At 40.7% G+C, this 27,669-nt stretch overlaps 2 pseudogenes; both read left to right on the top strand.

The window, feature by feature from the left end:
* Window positions 1-21,039: 21,039 nt before the first annotated feature.
* On the top strand, window positions 21,040-21,979 carry Gm7836 (annotated as a pseudogene).
* Window positions 21,980-26,545: 4,566 nt separating this feature from the next.
* On the top strand, window positions 26,546-27,372 carry Gm4903 (annotated as a pseudogene).
* The last annotated feature ends 297 nt before the right edge of the window (window positions 27,373-27,669 follow it).

The following is a 27,669-nucleotide window of genomic DNA, read 5'->3' as shown; positions in this document are numbered from 1 at the left end:
CCTGAGAGTATCTCACTTCCCAGCTATCTGGTACATTCTAGAGGATCCACCCACATTTATCACCCCTAAGTTTGAATAGTTCTATTCGTTTTTTTCAGGGCTTCTGTCCTGTATCCCCCTGTCCCATACCTGATCATCTGCCCCTTTCCCCCTCTCTTCTCTCTCCCACAAGGTCCCTCCCTTCCTCTGTCTCCAGTGATTTCATTCTTCTCTCTCCCAAGTCCAACTAAAACATCCTCCCTTGCACCCTTCTGCTTGTTAACCTCCATGAGTTCTGTGGATTATATCCTATGTATTCTGTAATTCTTTGGCTGATATTCAATTCTTAGGAAGGTCATACCATGCATTTCCTTTTGGATTTGAGTTAGATCACTCAGGAGGATATTTTCTAGTACCATCCTTTTGCCTGAAAAACTCATGATGTCCTTATTCTTAATATCAGAGTAGTATTCCACTCTGTAAATGAAACACATTTTCAGTATCTATTGGTTTAGCGACATATGGGTTATTTCCATCTTCTTGCTATTATAAATACAGCCTTTATGAATATAGTTGAGCAAGTATCCTTGTGGTAAGATGGAATATTTTTAAGTATATGCCCATGGGTGGTATAAATGAGTCTTGAAGTACAGCTCTTTCTAATTTTCTGCATTATTTCATGAATTTAGCTTAAATAATGCTTTCATCACAACATTTGTAATTATGTAGCTCTCTTACTGAAAGAAAATTGTTTAAATGTGTTTTCCCTATAAATAAATTGTCATCTATCATTTCAATGGAATGGGGGAAATAGATATGTTTACTGAAGTTTAGTACTTTCTTTAGATGTGGTAGTAGGCATTTTTAATTTTACGACTTAAAAGACAGAGACTCATATATCTATGCATTTACTTTTACTCTGGTGTATGGAGGAAGTTTCATGAATTTCAGCCTATACACAGACAAGCCACTATAAAAATCCAAAATTAAGCTGGATGTGGTGGAACATGCCTTTAATCCCAACACTTGGGAGGCAGATGCAGACAAATTTCTGAGTTCAAGGCCAGGCTGGTCTACAAAGTGAGTTCCAGGAAAGCCAAGACTACACAGAAAATCCCTGTCTCGAAAAATCAGCCAACCAACCAAGCAAACAAAAACTCCAAAAAAAAAATTAGATTAATATTTTTTCTTTTGAATAAATTTAATGAATTGCATTCAATTTTCAAATACAGAATGATTAAAAGGTATCATTATCTGTAAAATACCATAAAACTTTTCAATCTAAATCAAGAGAAATGATAGAAATATTTGAAAGTCATAGTTCCAAGAGTAAAGAATAACTAATTTATTTTAAGATTTATCCTACTTTTAATTAAGCATATGTTTTAGAGGTTACATATGAGCATTACTGCCACAGGCCAGAGTCTTGTCTTCTACAGCTAGATTTGTAGACAGCTTTTGAACAACTAGTGGGAGCTAGGAACTAACACAGATATAAAGTAATAGGAGTATGAATTCTTTTTTTTATTAGATATTTTTTTCATTTACACTTCAAATGCTATCTTCTTTCCTAGTTTTCTCTCTGAAAGTTCCCTATACCCGCCCTCTGCCTTGCTCCCAAACCCACCCACTCCTGCTTCTTGGCTCTGGCATTCCCCTGTACTGGGGCATATAATATTCACAAGACCGTGTGTCTCTCCTCCAACTGATGGCCTACTAGGTCATCCTCTGTTACATATACAACTAGAAACACAAGCTCTGGGGGATACTGGTTAGTTCACATTGTTGTTCCTCCTATAGGGTTCCAGAAATCTTTAGCTCATGGGTTATTTCTCTATCTGCAGAGTTCTATCAGACCTTCCAAGAAGACCTAATTCCAATTCTCCTCAAAAATTCCACAGAATAGAAACAGAAGTTACTCTACCCAGTTCATTCTATGAAGCACAATTACTCTGATACTTAAACCACATAAAAACTCAAAAAAAAAAAAAATAAAAGAACTTAAGACCAATTCCCCTTATGAATATCAATGCAAAAATACTCAATAAAATCCTTGCAAACTGAATCCAAGAACACATCAAAACAATCATCCATCATGATCATTCCAGTGATGCACAGATGGTTTAATAATGGAAATCCATCAACATAATCCACTATATAAACAAACTCAAAGACAAAAACCATATGATCATCTAATTAGATGCTGAGAAAGCATTTGATAAAATCCAACACCCATTCATGATAAAAGTCTTGGAAAGATCAAGAATTCAAGGTCCATACCTAAACATAACAAAAGCAATATACAGGAAACCAGCAGCGAACATCAAAGTAAATGGAGAGAAACTTGAAGCAATCCCACTAAAATGAGGACCCACGTTCTCCCTACCTATTCAAAATAGTACTTGAAGTCATAGACAGAGAATTTAGACAACAAAAGGAGATCAGAGGTACACAAATTGGAAAGGAAGAAGTCAAAATATCACTATTTGCAGATGATATGATAGTATATATAAATGACCCTAAAAATTCCACCAGAGAACTCATAAACCTGTTAAACAGCTTCAGTGCATTAGCTGTATATAAAATTAACTCAAACAAATCAGTGGCCTTTGTCTACACAAAGGATAAACAGACTGAGAAAGAAATTAGGGAAATAGCACCCTTCACAATAGTCACAAATAATATAAAATACCTTGGTGTGACTCTAACTAAGGAAGTGAAAGATCTGCATGAAAGAACTTCAAACCTCTGAAGAAAGAAATCAAAGAATATCTCAGAAGATGGAAAGATCTCCCATGTTCATGGATTGGCACGATCAATATAGTCAAAATGGCTATCTTGCCAAAAGCAATCTACAGAATCAATGCAATCCCCATCAAAATTTCAACTCAACTCTTCAATGAGTTAGAAAGGGCAATTTGCAAATTCATCTGGAATAACAAAAAACCTAGAATAGGAAAAACAATTCTCAACAATAAACGAACCTCTGGTGGAATCACCATTCCTGATCTCAAGCTGTACTACAGAGCAATGGTGATAAAAACTGCATGGTACTGGTACAGTGACAGACAGGTAGATCAATGGAATAGATTTGAAGACACAGAAATGAACCCACACACCTATGGTCTCTTGATCTTTGACAAGGGAGCTAATTCCATCCAGTGGAAAATAATACAGATTTCAACAAATGGTGCTGGCCGAATGGGTGGTTATCATGTAGAAGAATGTGAATTGATCCATTCTTATCTCCTTATAAAAAGCTCAAGACAAAGTGGATCAAGGAACTCCATATAAAACCAGAGACACTGAAACTTATTGAAGAGAAAGTGGGGAAATCCTCGGAGATAAGGGCACAGGGGAAAAATTCCTGATCAGAACAGCAAGGGCTTGTGCTGTAAATTGAGAATCAACAAATGGGACTTCGTAAAATTGCAAAGCTTCTGTAAGGCAAAAGACAATGTCAATAAGACAAAAAGGCCACCAACAGATTTGGAAAGACTCTATATAAATCTTAAATCAGATATGAAACTAATATCCAATATATACAAAGAACACAAAAAGGTGAACTGCCGAAAATTAAATAAAACTTTTAAAATATTGCCTACAGAGCTAAACAAAAAATTCTCAACTAAGGAATACCGAATGGCTGAGAAGCACCTGAAAAAATGTTCAACATCCTTAATCATCAGGGAAATGCAAATCAAAACAACCCTGAGAATCCACCTCACACCAGTCAGAATGGCTAAAATCAAAACTTCAGGTGACAGCAGATGCTAGTGAGGATGTGGAGAAAGAGTAACACTCCTCTATTGCTGGTGGGATTGCAAGCTGGTACAACCACTATGGAAATCAAACTGGCGGTTCCTCAGAAAATTGGACATAGTACTACCGGAAGATCCAGCAATACCACTCCTGGGCATATCCCCAGAAGATGTTGAACTTGTAATACAGACACATTTTCCACTATGTTCATAGCAGCTTTATTTACAACAGCCAGAAGCTGGCAAGAACCCAGATGTCCCTCAACAGAAGAATGGATATGGAAAATGTGGTACATTTATACATTTGAGTACTACTCAGCATTAAAAACAAATAATTTATGAAATTCTTAGGCAAATGGATAGATCTGGCAGATATCATCTTGAGAGAGGAAACCCAATCACAAAAGAACTCACATGATATGCACTCACTGATAAGTTGATATTAGCCCAGAAACTTAGAATACCAAAGATATAATTTGCAAAACACATGAAACTCAAGAAGAAGGGAGACTAAAGTGTGGATACTTTGTTCCTTCTTAGAATGGGAACAAAATACCCATGGAAGGAGTTATAGATTCAAGGTTGGAACAGAGCCTGAAGGAAAGACTATCCAGAGACTGCCCCACTGGGGATCCACCTCTTAAACAACCACCAAACCTGGACACTAGGCAGATGCCAAGAAGAAACTGCTGACAAAAACCTGATATGGCTGTCTCCTGCAAGGCTCTGCCAGTGTCTGGCAAATACAGAACTGGATGCTCTGAGTATCCATTGGACAGATCACAAGATCCCCTATGGAGGAGCCAGAGAAATATCCAGGGAGCTTTCAACTTCCCTACACTGGGCATTTATTGATCCTTTATAGGACCAAGGACCTTTTTTTTCCTTTGATGCATGACAAGGCCATCCTCTGCTACAGAAGCTTTTTTCTAATATCCACTTATCAGTGAGTATTTTAATGGTATCTCTTATATATATCTCACCATTTATTTGGATGTTGGCTATTTCCTTGCTTTATACTACCTTAATTATATTTAGATTTGTCTGTTATATCCCTGATCTCTCCAAGAGGTTTATCATAAAGGGGTGTTGGGTTTTGTCAAAGGCTTTTTTAGATGATCCTGTGTTTGTTTGTTCATTTGTTTGTATTTTTCAGTTTGTATGCTGAAATGAATGCACAGATTTTTCTTCATTGATCCATTCCTGCATGTCTGAGATGAACCCTACTTAATAATGGTGTTTGGGACATTTTATCTGTTCTTGGATTTCTTTAAGTATTTTTGCATCAATGTTCATGAGGGAAAGTTGTCAGTAATTACCTTTCCTTGTTGAAACATTGTGTTGTTTGGATATCAGGGTAAATGTGAGTAATAAAATAAATTGGGCAATGTTCCTTATGTTTCTCAGCTTGGAATACTTTGAGGAGAATTGGTATTAGTTCTTCTTTGAAAGACTTTAGAATTCTCAGCTAAAACTCTTGACTCTGGCCTTTTTGTGGTTGGGAGATTTTAGTGATAATTGTATTTCTAAAAGGATGATAGGTATATTTAAATTATTTATCCTATCTTCATTTAATTTTGCTAAGTGGTCTCTTACAAGAAAATTGTCCATTTTCTTTAGAATGTCCAATTTTCTGAAGTACATGTCTTTGATGTAAGACTTAATGATTCTTTTCTTTTCCTCTGTGTCTCTTATTATGGCTGTCTTTCTATTCTGTTTTTGTTATTTTAATATTCTCTTTGTCATTTACATAGTTTGGATAAAGTTTTGTCTACCTTTTTGTTTTCTAAAAGGACCAACTATTTGTTTCCTTGATTCTTTATATTGTTCTCTTTCCATTTTTATTAGTTTCATCAGAACTTATTATTTCTTGCCTTCTACTACTCTAGGGTATGTTTGATTCTTTTTGTTATCAAGCTTTATGTGTGTTGTTAAATCCATGGTATGAGATCCTTCTAATTTCCTTACAAAAGCTCTTAGTGGCTATGATCCTTCCTCCTTATATCACTTCCTTTGTGTCCCTTAAGTTTGGGGTTGCTTTGCAGTAATTATTGTTGAATTATATAAAGTTTTTAAATTTCTTTCTTTATCACTTCCTTGATCCATTGTTCCTTTAGCAGAGAGTTCTTCAGTTTCTATGCATTTTTAGGCTTTCTGTTTTTCTGGTCTAATATCAAACAAGAGGTTAGTCCATTTTCTTTTATCTCTTGATATCTGCTTTGTGACAGAGTAAATGGTCAGTGTTAGAAACGGAACTGTGAGGTACTACAAAGAAGGTATATTTCTGTACCTTTGAATATATTGTTTTTTTCCTTTTTTCTTTTATTTTATTAGACATTTCTTTATTTACATTTCAAATGCTATCCTGAAAGTTCCCTATAGCCTACCCATGCCCTGCTCCCTTATTTACCCACTCCCACTTCTTGGCCCTGGCATTCCCCTCTACTGGGGCATATAAAGTTTGCAAGACCAAGGGGCCTCTCTTCCCAAAGATGGCCGACTAGGCCATCTTCTGCTACATATACAGCTAGAGACACGAACTCTGAGGGTACTGGATAGTTCATATTGTTGTTCCACCTATAGAGTTGGAGACCCCTTCAGCTCCTTAGTTACTTTCTCTAGCTCCACCATTGGGGGCCCTGTGTTCAATCCAATAGATGACTGTGACTCTCCACTTCTATATTTGTCAGGCACTGGCATAGCCTCACAGGAGACAGTTATCAGGGTCTTTTCAGCAAAATTTTGCTGGCATATGCAATAGTGTTTGTGTTTGGTGGCTGATTATGGGATGGACCCCCAGGTCGGGCAGTCTCTGGATGGTCCATCCTTTCATCTTAGCTTCAAACTTTGTCTCTGTAACTCCTTTCATGGGTATTTTGTTCCCTATTCTACGGAGGAATGAAGTATCCATACATTGGTCTTCCTTCTTCTTGATTTTCTTGAGTTTTACAAATTGTTTCTTGGGTATTCTAAGTTTCTGGGCTAATATCCACTTATCAGTGAGTGCATATCTAGTGACTTCTTTTGTGATTGGGTTTCCTCACTCAGGATGATATCATGGGTACAGAAAATGTGGTACATTTACACAATGGAGTACTACTCAACTATTAAAAACAATGAATTTGTGAAATTCTTGGGCAAATGGATGAATATATTGCTGTAGATATCTGTTATGTCGATTTGAGTGATAGCACATCTCAGGACCATTATTTCTCAGTTTAGTTTCTGTCTGGATGACTTGTCCATGGTAACAGTGAGACATTGTTGTCGCCCACTGACAATGTGTGGAGATGAATGTGCAAATTAAGATTGACTAATGATTCTTTTACAAGTGTGAGAGCTCTGGCATTTGGGTCATACATGTTCAGAATTGAGAGGTTATGTTGGTGGAGTTTTCCTTTGATGTGAATCAAATATCTTCCCTGTCTTTTTTTTTTTTTATGAATTGTGCCATTTTTGTTAGATCATAGACTTGCTTCAAACCTTGCACTCTGCTCCGTTTGCTTGGAATATCTTCTGCCAATCCTTTACTCTGAAGTAACGTCTCTTTTTGATGTTGAAGTGTGTTTCTTGTATACTGCAGAAGGATGGACTCTGTTTTTCATCAATTCTTTTAGCCTGTCCCTCTTAAAAGGGAATAAAATATATTGATTTTAAGAGATTTTTAATGCTCAATGATTGTTAATTCCTATTATTTTGATGTTTGTGGTAGTGGTGGTAGTAATGTGTATGTCTGTTTGTGTGTGCGTGTGTGTGTGTCTACCTGCTTGCAATTCTCTTGTTTTGTGTTTTGTAGTGAAGAATTATTAATTTTCTATGTTTTCTCAGATGCAGTTATCCTCCTTGGGTTCAATTTTTAATCCATCTATCTTCTCTAGGGTTGAATTTGGGTCAAGATACTGCTTAAGTTTGGTTTATCATGTAAAATCTTATTTTATCTATGATAGATCAAAGTCTTATGGCCTATACTATTCTTGGCTGGCCACTGGATTCTCTTAGACTCTTCATGACATCTGTCAAGGCCTTTCTTTCATTTAGAGACTTTGTTGATAAATTGGGAATAATTCTAAGCAGTATAAATGTATATGTTACTTACACATTTCCCCTTGCAGCTATTAATTTTCTTTCTTCATTGTGTGAATTTATTGATTTGATTATTATTATTCAGTAAGGGAAGAATGCTTTTTTTTGACCAATATATTTGCTTTTCTGGAAGATTCATGTGTATATTCCTAGGCATCTATTACTTAGGGAAACTTTCTTCTATCATTTTTGTAACAAATATTTATTGGGTATTTGATCCAAAAAATTTCCCCTTCTTCTTTCCCTATGGTTATTAGGCTGGGCTTTACATGGTGTATCAGATGCCCCTGTTGTTTTGCATTAAGTACTTTTTTGATTTAACATTTTTGACTTACTTATCAATTACTTTGAACATATTTTTAACAATAGAGATTAAAGCACTAAACCAATCTGGTCCTGGGCTTTTTTTTGGTTGGGAGACTATTAATGACTGCTTCTATTTCTTTAGGGGAAATCGAACTGTTTAGATCATTAACATGATCCTGATTTAACTTTGGTACCTGGTATCTGTCTAGAAACTTGTCCATTTCATCCAGGTATTCCCGTTTTGTTGATTATAGCCTTTTGTAGAAGTATTTGATGGTGTTTTGTATTTCTTCAGGATCTGTTGTTATGTCTCCCTTTTCATTTCTGATTTTGTTAATTAGGATGCTGTCCCTTGCCCTCTAGTGGGCCTGGCTAAGGGTTTATCTATCTTGTTGATTTTTTCAAAGAAGCAGCTACTGGTTTGTTTGATTCTTTGAATAGTTCTTCTTGTTTCCACTTGGTTGATTTCAACCCTGAGTTTGATTATTTCATGCCATCTACTCTTTTTTTGTGAATTTTCTTCCTTTTGTTCTAGAGCTTTTAGGTGTGTTGTCAAGCTGCTTGTGTATGCTCTCTCTAGATTCTTTTAGGAGGCACTCAGAGCTATGAGATTTCGACTTAGAAATGCTTTCCTTGTGTCCCAAAAATTTGGGTATGTTGTGGCTTCATTTTCATTAAACTATAAAAAGCCTTTAATTTATTTCTTTATTTTGTCCTTGACTAGGGTATCACTGAGAAGAGTGTGGTTTAGTTTCCACGTCAATGTTGGATTTCTATTATTTATGTTGTTATTGAAGATCAGCCTTAATCCATGGTGATCTAATAGGATCCATGGGACAATTTCCATATTTTTGTATCTGTTGAGGCCTGTTTTGTGACCAAGTACATGGTCACATTTGGAGAAGGTACCATGTGGTGCTGAGAAGAAGGTATATTCTTTTGTTTTAGGATAAAATGTTCTATAGATATCTGTTAAATCCATTTGTTTCATAACTTCTGTTAGTTTCACTCTGTCCCTGTTTAGTTTCTGTTTCCATGATCTGTCCATTGAAGAAAGTGGTGTGTTGAAGTTTCCCACTATTTTTGTGTGAGGTGTAATATGTGCTCGAAGCTTTACTAAAGTTTCTTTAATGAATGTGGCTGCCTTTGCATTTGGAGCATAGATATTCAGAATTGAGAGTTCCTCTTGGAGGATTTTATGTTTGATGAGTATGAAGTGCTCATACTTGTCTTTTTTACATAACTTTGGGTTGGAAGTGGATTTTATTTGATATTAGAATAGCTACTCCATATTGTTTCTTCAGACTATTTGCTTGGAAAATTGTTTTCCAGCCTTTTATTCTGAAGTAGAGTCTGTCGTTTTCCCTGAGATGTGCTTCCTGTAGCAGCAAAATGTTGGGTCCTGTTTGGGTAGCCAGTATGTTAGCCTATGTCATTTTATTGGGGAATTGATTCCATCAATAATTAAGACATATTAAGGAAAAGTAATTGTTGCTTCTTATTGTTTTTGTTCTTAGAATTGGCATTTTGTTCTTCTGGCTGTCTTCTTTTAGGTTTGTTGAAGGATTACTTTCTTGCTTTTTCTAGGGCGTAGTTTTAGTCCATGTATTGCTTTTTTCTGTTATTATCCTTTGATGGGCTGGATTTATGGAAAGATAATGTGTGGATTTGGTTTTGTCGTGGAATACTTTGGTTTCTCCATCTATGGTAATTGAAAGTTTCACTGGGTATAGTAGCCTGGGCTGCCATTTGTGTTCTCTTATTGTCTGTATAACATCTGTCCAGGATCTCCTGGCTTTCATAGTCTCTGGTGAAAAGTCTAGTGTAATTCTGATAGGCCTGACTTTATATGTTACTTGACACTTTTCCCTTACTGCTTTTAATATTCTATCTTTATTTAGTACATTTGTTGTTCTGATTCTTATGTATCGGGAGGAATTTCTTTTCTGGTCCAGTCTATTTGGAGTTCTGTAGGCATCTTGTATGTTCATGGGCATCTCTTTCTTTAGGTTTGGGAAGTTTTCTTCTATAATTTTGTTGAAGATATTTGCTGGCCCTTTAGGTTGAAAATCTTCATTCTCATCTACTCCTATTATCCTTAGGTTTGGTCTTCTCATTGTGTCCTGGATTTACTGGATGTTTTGAGTTAGGATCTTTTTGCATTATGCATTGTCTTTGATTGTTGTTCCAATGTTCTCTATGGAATCTTTTGTACCTGAAATTCTCTCTTCCATCTCTTCTATTCTGTGGTTGATGCTTGCATCTTTGGTTCCAGATTTCTTTCCTAGGGTTTCTATCCTCAGCTTTGCCTCACTGTGGGTTTTCTTTATTATGTCCACTTCGCTTTTTAGGTCTAGTATGTTTTTGTTCATTTCCATCACCTGTTTGGATGTGTTTTCCTCTTTTACTTTATGTACTTGTAACTCTTTAGCACTGTTCTCTTGTATTTCTTTAAGTGAGCTTTTAAAGTCCTTCTTGATGTCCTCTACCATCATCATGAGATATACTTTTAAATCCGGGTCTAGCTTTATGGGTGTGTTGGGATGCCCAGGACTGGGAAAGTTGGGAGTGCTGAGTTCTGATGATGGTGAGTGGTTTTGTGTTGTGCCCACCTCAACCGGCAAGGAAGACAAAAAATGGTCGGATTCTTCCCAACAGCCTTTATTGCAGGAACGCCTCGATGCTGCTACTGCGACCCCGGGAACCCAGGGAGGACTTCTTATATACACCCTAGTACACGAGAAGGCTCCATGGCCCCCCATGATTGGTCAGTCTGCCGGCATCTAATTTGCATGCATCCAGTCGGGGGGGGGGGTCAGCGCCAGAATTGGACTAGTGCCCACGCAGTGGTGTTGTTTACCACAAAGGCACACTGGAAACCAGCACCTTCCCAGAATTGACCTCCTACACCTCCCTCATTTTTGTTTAATAAAATGAGGCTGGTCTAGGCCTGGGCAAATCTGTCCATCAGCTACAGCTCCTGTCTTAGGTCGATTCTCTAGTATCACAGCCTTAACCATCATAGGGTTACCCTATGCCCTCCAGGCCCCTTGTCTTAGGTTGGTCTGTGCACGAGGAAAGTTGCCCATCTCTGGATACTGTGGATCTGTGTGACTACAACTGCCAAATGACCTAGGGCGAACTCTTAATTTTTTAAAGAGGCCAGCCAATTATTGGGAGATGTGCCATCTTCAATTGCCAACAAAGCTTGGTAGACCACTGCTTTATGCTGAGCATGCTTTCTTTTTAGTTGACACAATAGCCAGATGCAGAAGACACACCCGAGGAGGACCACTGCTCCCCAGGCCAACATTCCTGCCCACTCCTTAAAAAAGGAGAAGGCATTTGTGATCCAGGAGGTGAAGTCTCCCAGGGTGACAGGGTCGGGTCGAGTGCTGTTGAGCTTGGCAATCTGGAGGAGCAACCTTCTGGACAGCTGCTCTGCCTTGGCTAACCAATTTCCTTTAAGATAAGCCATTTTCGTGTCAGCCTTTCTGGTACCCAAATCGGATGTTCTTTATCCTGTAGAAAAACACAAACAGCTCCCCTAGATCTCAAATAACGGGATCTGGGTCATACCATTTACCAGTTAAGACTCTTTCCATTTTACATCATGTTGAATTACAGGCGAGGTCATGGCATCCCTGTCTGCAGCCGAGCGACCATGATCATCCAAAATTTTAAAAATTAAGGTAAACAAAGCTAAATATAATTGTTCTTTGGGTGCTCATCCGTAGGCAATTCCCTCTTTTTGTTTTTGTAACAGTTCTTTCAAGGTGTGATGTGCCCTTCCCACAATACCTTGGCCTTGTGTGTTATAGGGAAGGCCGGTGGTATGACTAACTTGCATAGTTTCGCAGAATACTTGGAAGGATGTTGATGTATATGCAGGTCCATTATCAGTTTTTAAATTAGCTGGTTTTCCCTAAGCTGCCCATGCATCTAAGCAATGGCTGATAACATTGTGTGTTTTTTCACCAGACAAAGGGGAGGCACACATGATACCTGAACAGGTGTCAATAGAAATGTGGACATATTTTAGTTTTCCAAAAGCTAGAACATGTGTAACATCCATTTGCAATATTTTTAGTGGGATCAATCCATGAGGGATAATCCCAACATGGGGAGAGTAATGAAACTGCGCACATTGTGGCCATTGCAATACAATAGTTCTGGCATAGGCCCAGAAAATATTAAAGTTTTGCTGCAATGTGGCAGCGGGAACATAATACAATTGATGAAAACCTTTTGAAAACTCAAATGGAGTAACATGAAAAATGAATTCCATATGAGTACTTGCATCTACGAGGTCATTGTTTTCAGTCATAGGGCCTGGCAGAGTAGAATGAGCCCGAATATGCTCAATAAAAATATGAATATGCTGAATAACAAATTTTCCTATTCCAAATCAAGTTTTGTAATTCTAACAAAATGCCACACACAAGGCTGGTAGATTTGATGGGTCCTGCAACTTCCAATGCTTTTACTTCGTTCACTACATAGGCTGAATCAGACACTAAATTAAAGGAAATTTCAAACCTCTTAAATACTTCTAATATGATTTTACATTAAACTAGGTGCGGGGTGCCACGATCATATTGAAATAAAACAGGGTTTTGAGAATTAACCATATAAGCGCCAACACCTGTTTTAGAAACATCTGTATAAATATCCAATGTACCTGGTATGGATTTAGACGCTTTAAACTTTGGAAAATTCACTGGATGTTCAGAAAAAAAAATTGTAATAAAGGATCTCTAGGATAATGATTATCTAATTCCCCATCATAACTACAATGCAACAGAGCCCATTCATCAACTAAAGAGCTCAGGATCAGTATTTGGTTAGCATTATATGGTGTACTAATTTTTTGAGGGGGGGCTCCAAAATGTTGAATGCATGACTTAATGCCCAAAATTGCTAAATGGGCTACAGTGTTGGGATAATATTCAAGAATTTTATTAGGAGACACATGAGGATAAATCCACAATAGTAGACCTGATTACCACAATACTCTGGTCGGTTGGTGACATGTCTTCAGGACACACAAATGTGTGTCCTTTCCTTCTTTCCATCTACATAATTTAGCTTTTTCTAAGCACCTCTCTACCTTTCCTAAGGTTACTTGGGCCTCAGGAGTGAGGGCAAGGGGGGATGACAACTGAGGGTCACCTTTCAGCATATCAAAGAGCGGAGTTAATTCAGAATTGGGTAGCCTCATATATGGGTGAATCCAATTTATATCATCTAGCAATTTCTGGAAATCATTTAATGTTTTTAAATGATCTTTGTGCAATTCCACATTTTGAGGTATGATGGAATGTGGAGTAACTCAGGTGCCCAAGAATTCTCCTAATTTTCCCATTTGAACTTTATCAGATGCTACAAACAATCGTTTCTTTTCTAATTCTTTTACTAATTCTATATAAGCTTTATCTAAACTTTCTTTATTATTAGAAGCAAGGAGGATATCATCCATATAATGCACTATCCTCAATTTTGGAAATGAGTCAGGGACAGTGTGTAATGCTTCTCCTATAAAATGTTGACACATAGTAGGACTATTGGCCATGCCTTGAGGTAAAACGACCCATTGATACTCTTTATCAGGCTCTTCATTATTTATAGAAGGGAGAGTAAAAGCAGAGTGCTCGCTATCACAAAATGCAAGGGGAATAGAAAGAAAAACAATCCTTAATATCAATTATTATTATAGGCCAAAAGGCAGACTAGAGAGCAGGGGCAGGCCTCTTTGTATTGGGCCCATAATTTGCATTTGATTATTAATATCTCTAAGATCATGTAAAAGCCTCCATTTACCTGATTTTTTCTTGATTACAAATATAGGGGTATTCCATCGTGACTGGGAGGGTTTAATATGTCCTAATTCCAATTGTTCCCTTACTAATTCCCTGGCTGCTGCCAATTTTTCAGAGGAAAGAGACCATTGAGGAACCCATATATGTTCCTCTATTTTCCAAGTAATGGGTATACTGCCCTCAACTTCCCCTAGGAAAAACCCAGTCTTCTTTTTTTTTTTTTTTTTTTTTTTTTTTTATCTAGTTTAAACTTGGATGGTACTGGCATAGTACTGCCTTGTAATGACTTTCCCAATCCTTTACCTGGAGCATAGCCCATGTTAGACATCATCTCCCGAGCTTATGGGGAATATTCATTAGTTAATCTAAGATCCATCTTGGTCAAGACATCCCTGCCCCACAGAGTCACAGGAATATCCACAATATAAGGGATAAATTTTCCTGACTTACCTTTTTCATTTCTCCAGGTTAATTCCTTAGTACTGACAAGAGGAGCAGTCTCATAACCCAGACCACGCGGGCTTTGAGGTGATGTCTGCAAGGGCCACTTTGACAGTCAATCATGAGTGGAGATAATACTGCGATCTCCACCAGGGTCCAATATTCCTAAAAAGGATCGTCCTTCAACCTCTAAAGTTTACATGGGGCAGTCTCCTAATTCCATAGATAAGAAAGCAAATTGAGAACCTGTAGAACCTAGTCAACTCTCTCCTCTTATTTTAATATTTGCTGGGAAATATTCATGTAAACTGGGTAATAGCAACAATTGAGCAATTCTATCTCCTGGGGAGATAGCTGAGATGCCAGCAGGGGAGGCTACCAAAACCTTTACAAATCCAGTATAGTCAGGATCAATCACTCCAGGGGTTATCTGTAATCCTTTTAAAGCAGAAGATGAGCGGCCAAGCAATAGTCCTACAGTATCTTTGGGAAGGGGGCCTTTAAAATCTGTATCTATGGGCTGTACCCCTATCTCTGGGGTTAATACAAGTCTGGTGGTGGAGTGGAGGTCCAATCCTGGAGAGCCAGTAGTGGCCCTCCGTGGTCTCTCAGATGACAGAGAGAGGGCCAAGGTTTCTTCTGGTCTTTCTGAAGAGCCCCATATATTTGAGGGCCCTGGGGACGTTGGCCCCACTGTCCGTTTTTTGGCCTGGTGCCACCATATCCTGCTTGTAATGGTCAATCTTCTAAATCCTTTGTAGATCTGCATTCATTAGCCCAATGTTTTCCCTTCCTACATTTATGGCATAAGCCTGGCTGTCTAGATTTATCCAGTGCGGCCCGTTTTTCATTTTCAGTGCAGTTTTTTCTAAAATGCCTCTCTGGCCACACTTATAACAAGTATCATTATTAGATCTACCCAATTGCACTACAGCTGCCACCAGGCCTGCATTGGTTAACGGGCCCCCTAGTTCTCTGCAAACCTTCATCCATACTTCTAAACCTTTATGTTTATAGGGTTTAGTGGCTGCTCTGCATTCCTTAGTGCATTGCTCACATACTAACTGTTTGACTAAAGGCATAGCTGTATCAGGGTCTCCAAAGTTTCTAGTAGCTGCCTCAACGAGGTGTGCTACAAAGTCTGAAAATAGTTCTGTGGGGCCCTGCAAAATTTTCGTAAGATTGCCTGAGACTACACATTTGTTAGGCAACACTTTCCAGGCTTTGGTGGCTACTTCATTTATTTGGGCATAGACTGCTTCAGGATAATTTGTTTGATATAAAGCAAAACGTCCTAAACCCAGAAGCATGTCTGCATCCCAATGTCTCCGAGGATCTTGTCCTGTGGCTAAATTTGCTGCTGCCTGACTGTTTGCATATTTATAGGACAAGGATCTCCAGTCTAAATACTGTCCAGACGACAAACAAGCCCGAGCAATATTATCCCAGTCCCCCCCGGGGTGAGGCATTATCTAGCAAGCACCTTGACCTGTGAAACTACAAAGGCTGTACTCACCCTGTAGGTTCAGACTGACTCAGCCAGTTGCTTGATAGTTTTAAAATCCACTGGCTCATGATACCACTGCCCTTGTCCATCAAGAAAAACAGAGAAACTTAGACCAACTTCTTTCCAAACCTCTGGACAGAGTGAGGTACCTGGTTTAGCAGCCCTAGCGGGCTCTTTTTTTCCTGTGTAATCAGAATTGAAAGGTGGAGTTGTCAGCACTTTCGGTTTTTTTCTTTTATTAGCCGATGCACCCCTTTTCATTGGCTTGGTTCTATATGACCAATCTGGGTCATATCTTTCCCTCTCATACCGAGCTGCCTCTTCTTCTAGGTCAGTTTCATCATCTTTGCAAAGCTCCGAGTCACTGGAAGCAAAGCTTGATGAATTTAAATCCTTTAAAGAGGGATATATCTTCACTATTTCCTTTTCTTTATCACTGATTCCTTTTATTTTTCCTCCCTTTTCTTTTCCTTTTTCTTTTTTGCCCCTTTTCCCTCCTTTGCTCATACGTTCCTTATCTTCCTCTGACATGCTTTCTTGTTGTTCAGTAAGAATTTTCTGACCTGCCTTAACTGTTTCTATCAAACAAAAGCAGAGGCCAGAAATTACAAAAAAGAAAAAACAACAATAAGATAAGAGCTACCCACACTGCAACCACGGGCGAGAAAAACATATCTCCCCTTTTAACGAGGGATCAATTTGGGAGACTTACCGGTACCACCATTCCCTGGCTGAAAAGTTTTGAATCTGTGACTTCTTTGTCCTCGGGTCCCTATACAGGCCACCAGTTGTTGTGCCCACCTCGGCTGGCAAGGAAGACACAACAGGGTCGGATTCTTCTCAACAGCCTTTATTGTAGGAATGTCTTGATGCTGCTACGGGGACCCCGGGAACCCAGGGAGGACTGATTATATACACCCTAGAACAGGAGAAGGCTCTGTGTCCCCCCCCCCCAGGATTGGTCAGTCTACTGGCATCTAATTTGCTTGCACCCACTTGGGAGGGGTCAGCGTCAAATTTGAGCTAGCACCTGCACAGTGGTGTTGTTTACCACAAAGGCACACTGGAAACTGGCGCCATCCCAGAATTGGTCTCCTACAGTCTTGGTTTCTGTTACTAAGATTCTTACATTTGCCTTTCGCCATCTGGTAATCTCTGGAATCAGTTGTTATAGTTGTCTCTGGTTAGAGCTTGTTCCTCTTGTGATTCTGTTATTCACTACCAGCAGACCTGGGAGACTAGCTCTCTCCTCTGAGTTTCAGTGGTCAGAGCACTCTCTGCAGGCAAGCTCTCCTCTTACAGGGAGGGTTCACAGATATATGGTGTTCAGACCTCCCTCCTGGCAGAAGATGAAGGCCTGAAACAGGACTTGTCTCAGAAGCTGTGTTGCTTTGGCCTGTGACAGAAGCTGTTAGGTTCTGTAGTCCACACTCTCACCTGCCCAGACTTGTCTTGGAGGGTTCTGGGAACTAAGATGGCTCCCCCAGGTGCTCCAGCAAAGCCCTCCCGGGCAGAGCAGACACCTCTCCTCTGGCAGGGAAGGTGCCCAGATGTCCGGAGCCCAAAACAGGGTTTTTCTCAGAAGCTGTCCTCTAGGGGACCTTGGTGGTGTCTGCAGACTCTGCGCCCAGGTGACCAAGTGCTGGCACTGACAAGAAGGGACTTGTGACCCTGGTCAGGCCGGGTTTCCTGCTTCTCTAATGCTGTCTCAGGTCCTGCGGGATTGGATTAGAACAGAAGTTGTGTTCCACTCACCAGTGGTTCGAAGATCACATGGAGAGTCCTCTAGGGGACCTTGAGGGTGTCCGAAGACTCCACGTCCAAGGTGACCTGGTGCTGGTGCTGACCGGAAGGGACTTGTGACCCTACTCGGGCCGGGTTTCCTGCTTTCCTAATGCTGTCTCAGGTCCTGCGGGATTGGATTGGAACAGAAGTTGTGTTCCACTCACCGGTGGTCCTAAGATTGCATGGAGAATCCTCTACGGGATCTTGGGGATATCTGCCGACTTGGCGCCCAAGGCGAACCCACACTGTAATTTTGATGGGAATAATTGAGTTGCTGCTGTAAATTGCTTTTGGTAAGATAGCAATTTCAGGATGGTCATTCTGCTAATACACAAATATTGTAGTACACTTTGTCTTCTCATATCTTTTCTGATATAGATTTTTGAAAACTTAAATTTCCTTACATACAGGTACTTTACTTGCTTTCTTAGACTTACCCTCGAATACACTATCTTCGTGGCTCTCACTTTATCTCCTTTCATTTACCTTCCCTTTCTTTACAAAGAACAGGACCTGCTCATTGATGTTAATCCCCTTTTGTTATAAAGTTGCAATAGGACTAATCTTATTTTCTTCTACTGAGGTTAGACAATGCAGCCGAACTAGAGAAAATGAATCCAAAGTCAGACAACATTGTCAGAGATAGACCCTGATCCTTCTGAATGTGATGATGTGATGTAGCATACACAAGTGTCTTCCCAACAATTACAAGATGGAAGCAGGATTATGAGTTTGAGGTCAGCAATGGATACATAGAGTTCATCCTGTAATATATGATGTCAGCCTAAGATATGTGAGATGTCAAACTATTATAATTAAAAATAAAATAAAACATGGGCTGGAGAGATGATTCAGTGGTCATGAGAATGTCTGTTCTTGCTGAAGACCTGAGGCTGTTTCTCGGCACCCATATTACATGGCCCACAAACCCCACTCCAGCTCTGGGGGTGTTCAACATCCTCTTCCATGTACCCACACACACATTTAAAATGAAATTTAATAATAACCTTAAAACAAACAAACAAGCAAGCAAACAAACAAACAAACAAACAAAAGAAAAAAAAAACAAAGCAAAACCTCAGGCCTTTGTGAGAAAGAAACAACACAGCAAACTAGAGATTTCTTATCCTTTGACCATCCACATGTCACCCCTCTTTAAGAGTTTGACTTACATTTCAGGTGTCACACCAGCCTCAGAGGAAGTTGTGGGGTGGTGGGCTGTGTACCTGGTCCCAGTCAAGCAGAGGTCTGGAAGCCTGGTGACCAGATGAGTGGTAACTTCTGCCTACATGGAATGGCAGATGTTTAGTCATGCCTCCTGGGTCCCTGGTTCCTGTCAGGAAGCTACAGCCTCCCACACCACCACCCCCTACCCTCAGGAGAGAGGGATGTGGCCATTAGTCACTAGGACCAGCACAAAGCCCTCCCACATGCAAATAAGGTTTTCCCAAAGCTCAAAGGCCAACCCAATGAGAAGTACCTGTTGTCAATCCCTAACCCACCCTAAAACTGTATTTAAGAATCCTATCCGGAAGGATCAGGGGTATGCAAAAACTACTCCATCATCTGAACCTTCTGTCTAAAGAGCTGTAACACTTGGGAAGAGGTCTGCTCTGCCTGAAGCTCCAGCATACTTCAACAAAAGGTAGTAGACTAGAATGTGTTAGGGGATGAGTGCAGAGGTCACAAAAGGAAAAAGAGATGGCTCATGTGTCTATTCTTAGCATTTATGAGGCTGAGGATTTTAAATTTCAGGCTGAAGAGTGAGTCTGGTTTCTCTCACTTGCTTGCAATATGACCAGGACCAATTCTGAAATAGGAACAGAAGGTTTCAGGTAAATGAGCATTGTTTCCTCCATTGTAGCAGCATGACTGTGATCAGGAGAATAAAGGCCTGCCCTCTGAGAGCCAATAGAGTGCTTAAGGGCATAAACTGTGAAGGTAACCTGTATGGCCACCAGGTTCTAAACCCAAGTTTCAGAAATACACAACCTTGGGCAAATTCCTTAATTGCTTTGTAAAGTTGGGGAAATTAGCCCTGTTTATGCAATAAGGATTATGTAATGCTTTTTAAAAGGTGTTCTCTGAAAAACATTCCAAGTACAGTAATACTACTGGCTTACTCAGTCTCACTGTAACTCCAGTTCCAGGGTATTCAACATCCTGGCCACTTCCTGGCCACAGGGTGGGACCACACACCCTGCCACAGGATGTGTGAATACAAACAGACAAGGTCAAAGGAAGAGCAAAGAGTGGGCAAGAGAAACACTGGCTGCAAAGAAACTTGACATTGACTTGGCACTGAAAGTAAACATCTTGAAAGACAACAAACTCACCCCTGAGAAACAAGAAGTTACAAACCCATGGCCTGAAAATTCCTGAGAATTATAACTGCTCCATTGGTGAAAGACATATTGCCTAAAGAAGAAATACAGGACTTGGCAAAAGTCAGAAAAAGACTTTTGAGTCTGAAAGGTTGTTGGCAAAATTTAAGTTTTGGGAGGTCAAAAAGAGTCTTTGTGAGATCTGCTTATGTCAATGGTAGTGAGGTGTCTGTGGAATTAAAGTAATTTGTGAATGTACAGGGAATGTCAGTACACAGACCAGCTGCAAAAAGTGGATCTGTAAAAGAATAGGAGGGCAGGGAACAGCTAGAACTTGAGGGGCAAGCTGAGTGGAAACATACTGGAGATGAAACTAGAGATTTGGGCACAGCTAGAGATATCAGGAAGGGAGGGTGGTAAATTCACTAAGCAGTGACAATATGAAAGATGGAGAAGTGAGTCAAACAGGAGTGTGTGTTTAGGAACAGAGGGAGAGAGACCTGGGGAGATACCACTTTCCTTGAAAATACAACATTCAGGGACATGGGGAGATGAGAAGTTTTAGGTACAATCATTCCCCAAAGAATACATCTGTGACAGGGAGTGGTGGTGCATGCCTTTAATCCCAGCACTTGGGAGGCAAAGGCAGACGGATTTCTGAGTTTGAGGTCAGCCTGGTCTACAAAGTGAGTTCCAGGACAGCCAGGGCTATACAGAAAAACCCTGTCTTGAATAAATAAATAAATAAATAAATAAATAAATAAATAAATAAATAAACAAAACAAAACAAAACAAAACAAAACAAAACAAAACAAAACAAAACAAAACAAAACAAAACAAAAAACGGAATACAGCTGTGAACAATATGCTAATCTCTAGTTAGGTCAGTTCACTGCAGACTTCTATGCTTCCAGGTAACGTTCAATTCAAATATTGAGAAAAACAAAACACCAGGAAACGATCATGACTTTGAGTATACATCTATCCCCACCCAACCCCCCACCCCAATCCTTCTTTAGTACTGTAAACTTAACATGGGAATGAACGGTGTAAAAATCAATCAAATCTGTGGGGCAATAAGGAGTTCAAAGTCATCAGGAAAGGAAGGCAAGATGGCATATGTAAGTCTGTCTCAAAACTAAACAGAAAGAAAAACCAGCCAAATGCAAAGTAAGACACTGACAACAGGCTGGAGAGATGGCTCAGCAGTTCAGGCACTTGCTGTTTTCCCAGAAGTTCCCGGGTTCATTTCCCAGCAACCACATGGTGGCTCACAACCATAGATAATGAGATCTGAGGCCCTTTCCTGGTATGTCAGTCACACTGTACTCATGTACAAAAAGAAAAATAAACAAATAAAGACACTAACAAGTATAGAAACAGTGAGGTGGTTATGGCCTGTGGGGTGTGTTGGTGTGTGCCTGCGGCGCCTATGCGTGCACAATACTCTGCTTGTTTGTTGTCAATGACTTCCCCCTTCCCTCCACACCTCCTCTCCCTGGTCCCCACTGCAGTGGCCACTCAGTGGGCCTTAGGAAGTGAGTGATTACAATGACATCAAGGTAGACAGAAAAGCTGACAAGAAGGCTCAGCATAATGCAATGAAATGAAAATGTAGGGACCACATCAAAGACAGCTTTAACCATTGGCAGAGCTTATTTACATTACTCCAAGGAGAGAATGGCATCCTGGGCTCAAATCCTAGACAAAGCAACAGAGTATATCCAATATGTGCAAAGGAAAAACCATACACACCAGCAAGACATTGATGACCTCAAGAGGCAGGATGCTTTTCTGGAGCAACAAGTCCGTGCACTGGAGAAAGCAAGATCAAATGCCCAACTGCAGACCAACTACCCCTCCTCAGACAACAGGGTGGCACCGTCTCCGTCTTCAATGGGGGTTCAGACTCCAGCTCCGAGTCAGAGCCTGAAGAGCCCCAGCAGGAAGAAACTCCCTATGGAGGCCAGCTAAGCCATGCAGGGCAGGGCAGCAATAAAACTGTCCATCACTTCCTCCTTCAGTTCATCATTAGAACCCTCAGCACCATTGAGAAGACTCTTTATTTTCCTTTTCTCTTTATTGTTATTTTTGCATAGAAGATCTTAGATAACAGCTCTCATCCCCTTCCCTGTGTCCACTATTTTTAAATGTATTCCCTTCGAGGGTTCCTGTCCCCACCAGACATTTTAAACCAAAGCACCTTAACTTGGCAGCTCTTTCTGTGGAGGACAGACGGATGTACAGATCTGTACACGATGTCCTGCCTAGAGTACCAGCTCCTCCAGCCCTCAGTGCCTGGAGGATGCCTGCTCTGCTAGGCTGCTCTCCCAGTCTCCCCTCACCCCTGTTTGGTGGACTTTTGTTACTCTCTGAACTGCTCTACTCTGAGAAGAAGAACAAATTGGTGTAATGAGAACTAACCCGCTTTACTTTGTAAGGATTATTTTTTGGAAAACCTGTCTATCCTGTTGAAAGACTGGATTCTTGAGGAAGTTTGTGTGGTGGAAAAGGAGAGCAGGGACAGATTTGCAGCACCCTTGGAGCGGTCACTCTTCAGCTGTTTCACCCTGCAGACTCAGCCTTCCAGAAGGCCACAGGAGGCTGGTATGTATGTATAGAAAGCATCAACAGTGAAACAAAGGCTCTCAGTGGAGTAGGGGTGGCTTTGTAGGTGGGGCAGGAAAGGAGTTTTAGGTGGGGTAGAGGTTTTGTATTAAGGGCCAGTAATGATGTTTTGGTATTTATTTCCTGCTACTGAAATTTGAATCCGAATGGAATGCCCCTATTTCTGATGATGTCGATATTGTAAAGCGACAGATTCATGAAGTAATGATCAAATCTTCATTTCTTTCTGTGTGTATTTCTAAGAAATAGAGCCAACTATTTTGTTTGTATATTCCATGGCTAGTCCCAGAATGCAAGTCTGGCCCAGTATTCAAAGCTTAATGTGAAGCAACACATCAACAGACTACAAATCACCATCACATTGATTAAAGCAAGTGATGGATTCGAACACTGAGTAAGAAAAATACCTCAGGGAGTAGCAGGAAGTCCCCTACACTTAATACACATACATTCTCACACATCACCTACCTGCTACCTTTAAGGACATGCCTCATCTCCTTAAAATATACTAGGAGCTCGCAAGGCCAACAGCCCTGACCACTGTGCTTACCTGAACAGATGCTTGGGGAAAGGTGCTGCTTCCCTGGCCACAGCTCCTGCCCATGCTCCGGTTGATACATCAGCTCAAGTTTAGTAACAGGATACCCTTCAAGGAGAGAATGTAGACACATGGACTTTTTTTTTTTTTTTTCAAATAAAGACCCTCAATATCATCTAGGATTTCAAGACCAGAATTTGATCTTGGAATGAAGCTGCTCTAAGCAATATACCCAAAGTTAACATGTGACTTGGAAACTTTTGTAACTTTTCCTTAAGAATATGTCAAAAACTGTAAAAGGTGTGCCTGGTGGGACAAGACTATAATCTAGCTACTAGAGGCTAAGGCAGGAAGATAGCAAGGCCAAGGCTGTCTGAGAGATGTAGTGAGACCGTGGTTTGAAATAAGAGAGGTACTGGGGGCTAGTGAGATGGCTCAGCAGGTAAGAACACTGACTGCTCTTCTGAAGGTCCTGAGTTCAAATCCCAGCAACCACATGGTGGTTCAAAACATACGTAATGAGATCTGACGTGCTCTTCTGGTGCTTCTGAAATCAGCTATAGTGTACTTATGTATAAAAATAAAGAAATCTTTGGGCTGGATGGAGTAGGGCCTGACCTTAGCGAGCAGAGGTCCTTAAGATTCCATTTCCTACAACCACAAGAGGGCTCACAACCATCTGTACAGCTACAGTGTACTCAAATACATACATACATCTTAAAAAAAAAAAAAAGAGGGACCCGGACACACAGCTCAGGGCTGAAGTGTTTGCTTACCCTTGTACTAGAGTGAGGTGGAAAACAGTATTTTAATGCTGCTTAAGTTTTCTCAACTTGACACAGACCTAGACATATTTTGGAAGAGGAACCTCAACAGAGGAAAGAAAAAACCCTAGCAAGTTGACTTGTAGTGAGTAAGCTTTATTTATGGTTTTTTGAGACATGATTTCTCTGTGTGCCTGTCCAGGAACTCTCTCTATAGACCAGACTGACCTTGAACTCAGAGATCCACCTGCCTCTGCCTCCCTGGGGTTAAAAGCATGCTTTACCTCCACCCAAGTGGGGTACTTTTTAACTAGTGATGAGGTTCCAGCCCACTCTGGATGGTGCTGCCTCCACTTCTGAGCAGGTGGTTCTGTGTTGTGTAAGCAGGTTTAGCAAGCCATAAGGAACAACAACTTTCCTTCATGGCCTCTGCATCAGTTCCTCCTTCCAGATTCCTGTCTTGAGTTCCCACCTTGGCTTCTGCTGATGGCAGTCTGTTACCTACCTAGAAGATGAATCCTTTCTTGCCCACATTGCTTTTGGTCATGGTGTTTTATCACAGTAATAGAAACCCTAACTAAGATACATTTATAACCTGTATTTATAGGACATGTAAGGGGCAAAAAAAAAAAAAAAAAAGGAAAAAGAGTAATCTGTATTTTAGGTCATTTTATGGCTGAAATATTTAAGGGAGAATTTAGGAGTAAAACTTGCATATTTAAAACATCAAAGATTTCCATTCAAACAAAGAATGAGTATTACTTCCTGTTCCTGTGCTATGAAGAAAGACTTAAGGCTGGGTAATATAATAATAATAAAAATTCAGAGTCTGGCTTATTGACACACACTTTTGATCCCAGCACTCAGGAGGCACAGACAGGTAGATATCTATCAGATCAAGGCCAGTCTGGTCCGCATAGTGAGTTCTAGGCCAGCCAAAGTTACATAGTGTCACAAAACCAAACATACAAAAGAAACTGGCCAGCTAGCCCCTATAACAGCAGTATACTGGCTAGTTTATATCAACTTGACACAAGCTAAAGCAGTGGCTCTCAACCTCTAATATTGTCACCCTTTAATACAGTTCCTCATGTTTAGTGAACCAACCCCAGCCATAAAATTATTTTTATTGCTACTCATAACTGTAATTTTGCTACTCTTATAAATCATAAGTATCTGTGTTTTCTGATGGTCTTTGACAACCCTTGTGAAAGGTTTGTTCAACCCCCAAAAGGGCCCAACCCACAGGTTGAGAACACCTTTGAGCTAGAACCTTTGCACTGAAGGGAATCTTACCTGAGAAAATGCCTCCATAAGACGGGGCTGAAGGCAGACGAGCCTATAGGGCATTTTCCTAATTAGTAATTGATGGATGATTAGTGATTATGGGTGGTGTCAACCCTGGTCCTGATTCTATAAGAAATAGGCTGAGCAAGCCAAGAGGAGCAAACCAGTAAGCAGCACCCTTCATGGCCTCGGCTCCTGCCTCTAGGTTCCTGCCCTGTTTGAGTTCCTGTCCTGACAGCTTTAGATGATGAACTATGATGTGGAAGTGTAAGCCAAATAAACCCTTTCTTCCCTATGTTGCTTTGGTCATGGTGCTCCATCATAGCAATAGAAACCATAACTAAGACACCTGGTATCGGGGAGGCTGAGGCAAATAGGCTGCACTGCCACAAGTCTGAGGCCAAGGTGGGTTACACCATAAGTTCAAAGCCACCCTGGGCTATAATGATAGACCTTATATTTTAAAACAAACAAACAAACAAACAAACAAACAAACAGCACAATAACAAACCATACTTGGTGTAGTAGAACACTCCTTTAATTCCAGAACCCAGGAACACAGGAAAGTGGACCTTTGAGTTCAAGGCCATCCTGGTCAATACTGTGGACCTATTTCAAAACAAACAATAACATGCCCCCCACACCCCCAAAAAAGCAGGGCAGGCTGACAGACACTTGCCTCCAAGCCAGCCCTTGATCCCCAGGATAAGTGGTAGGGAGAAGTAACTCCTGCAAGCTTTCCTCTGAGCTCTATGCATCCCAGCATAAATGTGCACACTCATACACAAGTATAGTTATAGGACTGGTGAGATGGCTCAACGGGTAAGAGCACTGACAAAAATCAAATCAAAGCAACCACATGGTGGTTCATAACCACCCATAATGAGATCTGATGCCCACTTCTGGTGCATCTGAAGTCAGCTACAGTGTACTTATGTATAATAATAAAGAAATCTTTGGGCTGGAGCAGTCAGGGACTGAGCAAGCAGGGCCAACCAGAGCAAGCAGTGTTGACCAGAGGGAGCAGGAAGTCCTAAAAATTCAATTCCCAACAACCACGTGAAGGCTCACAACCATCTGTTCAGCTACAGTGTACTCACATACATAAAATAAATAAATATATCTTTAAAAACACATACACTACAATCCTAGCACTTGGGAGATGGGGGCAAGATAATAAAGAATTCAAGGTCACCCTCAACTATTCAAGGACAGCCATGAGATAGAAAATCAAGTCTTGAGTCGGTAGCAGGGTGAAAAGCGGCTACAATGCTGAGCAGAGGAGGTAGAAATCTGATTTCCAGAAGCAGCTTGGTATGCACCATGGCCGGGAGCACCACCATCAAGGCAGTAAAGCTCATGATCCAGGTTCTGCAGCAGCAGGCTGATGATGCGGAAGAGAGGGCTGAGTGCCTAGAGCAGGAATTGGAGGGAGAAAGGCAGGCCTGGGAGCAGGCTGAAGCTGAGGTGGCCTCCTTGAACTGCAGGATCCAGTGGGTTGAAGGGAAGCTGGACCGTGCCTAGGAGCGCCTTGCCACTGCTTTGCAGAAGCTGGAGGAAGCGGAGAAGGCTGCAGATGAGAGTGAGAAAGGTATGAAGGTGATTGAAATAAGGGGTTTAAAAGATGAAGAAAAGATGGAACTCCAGGAATTCCAGCTAAAGGAAGCAATGCACATTGTAGAAGAGGCAGATAGGATGTATGAAGAGGTGGCTCATAAGTTGGTGATTATTGAAGGAGAATGGGAAAGCATGGAGGAACGTGCTAGGCTGGCAGAGACCCTCTGGCAGAGGCCCGTTCCCGAGAGTTGGAAGAGCAGATCAGACTGATGGGCCAGAAACTGAAGTGTCTGAGTGCTGCTGAAGAAAAGTACTCTCAAAAAGAAGACAAGTATGAAGAAGAAATAAAGATTCTTACTGATAAACTCAAGAAGCCAGAGACCCCTGCTGAGTTTACTGAAAGATCGGTAACCAAACTGGAGAAGACCATTGATGACTTGGAAGATAAACTGAAGTGCCCCAAAGAGGAGCATTTCTATACACAAAGGATGCTGGACCCTGCTGGACCTGAGCTAGAAGTAAACCTTCCCCATTCCTGCCCCGCGGCCACTCCTCCCTCTGACCTTGACTCTGCCAGAGGACAGCATCCCTGAAGCTGACTTTGAAACTGAGGGCTGATCTTTTTAACTGAAGGCTGCTTTCCCTCCTGCCACCCCCTCTACTCCTCTTGTCTTTTGCACAAACCTGTGTCAGCCTCTTCCCAGAGTTCCAGCGGGAGGGGCTGAACACCTTTTGGAACAATATTTAAGGGACTGTGAGCACAACACAGTGTCTTCAATGCAGTTGTGATATGCACATTGTGATTACTTTCTGTCTTAGCAACATTTTGAACATTCCAAGCACTTCTGCTGCTTGGAGCAGCACATTTTAACCTAATGGATACTGTCTCG

The sequence above is a fragment of the Mus musculus genome, chromosome 7 (assembly GCF_000001635.26).
Source record: "Mus musculus strain C57BL/6J chromosome 7, GRCm38.p6 C57BL/6J".
Classification (NCBI taxonomy): Eukaryota; Metazoa; Chordata; class Mammalia; order Rodentia; family Muridae; genus Mus; species Mus musculus.
The sequence above is the reverse complement of the archived record's forward strand: the minus strand, read 5'-3'. Positions and strand labels throughout refer to the sequence as shown.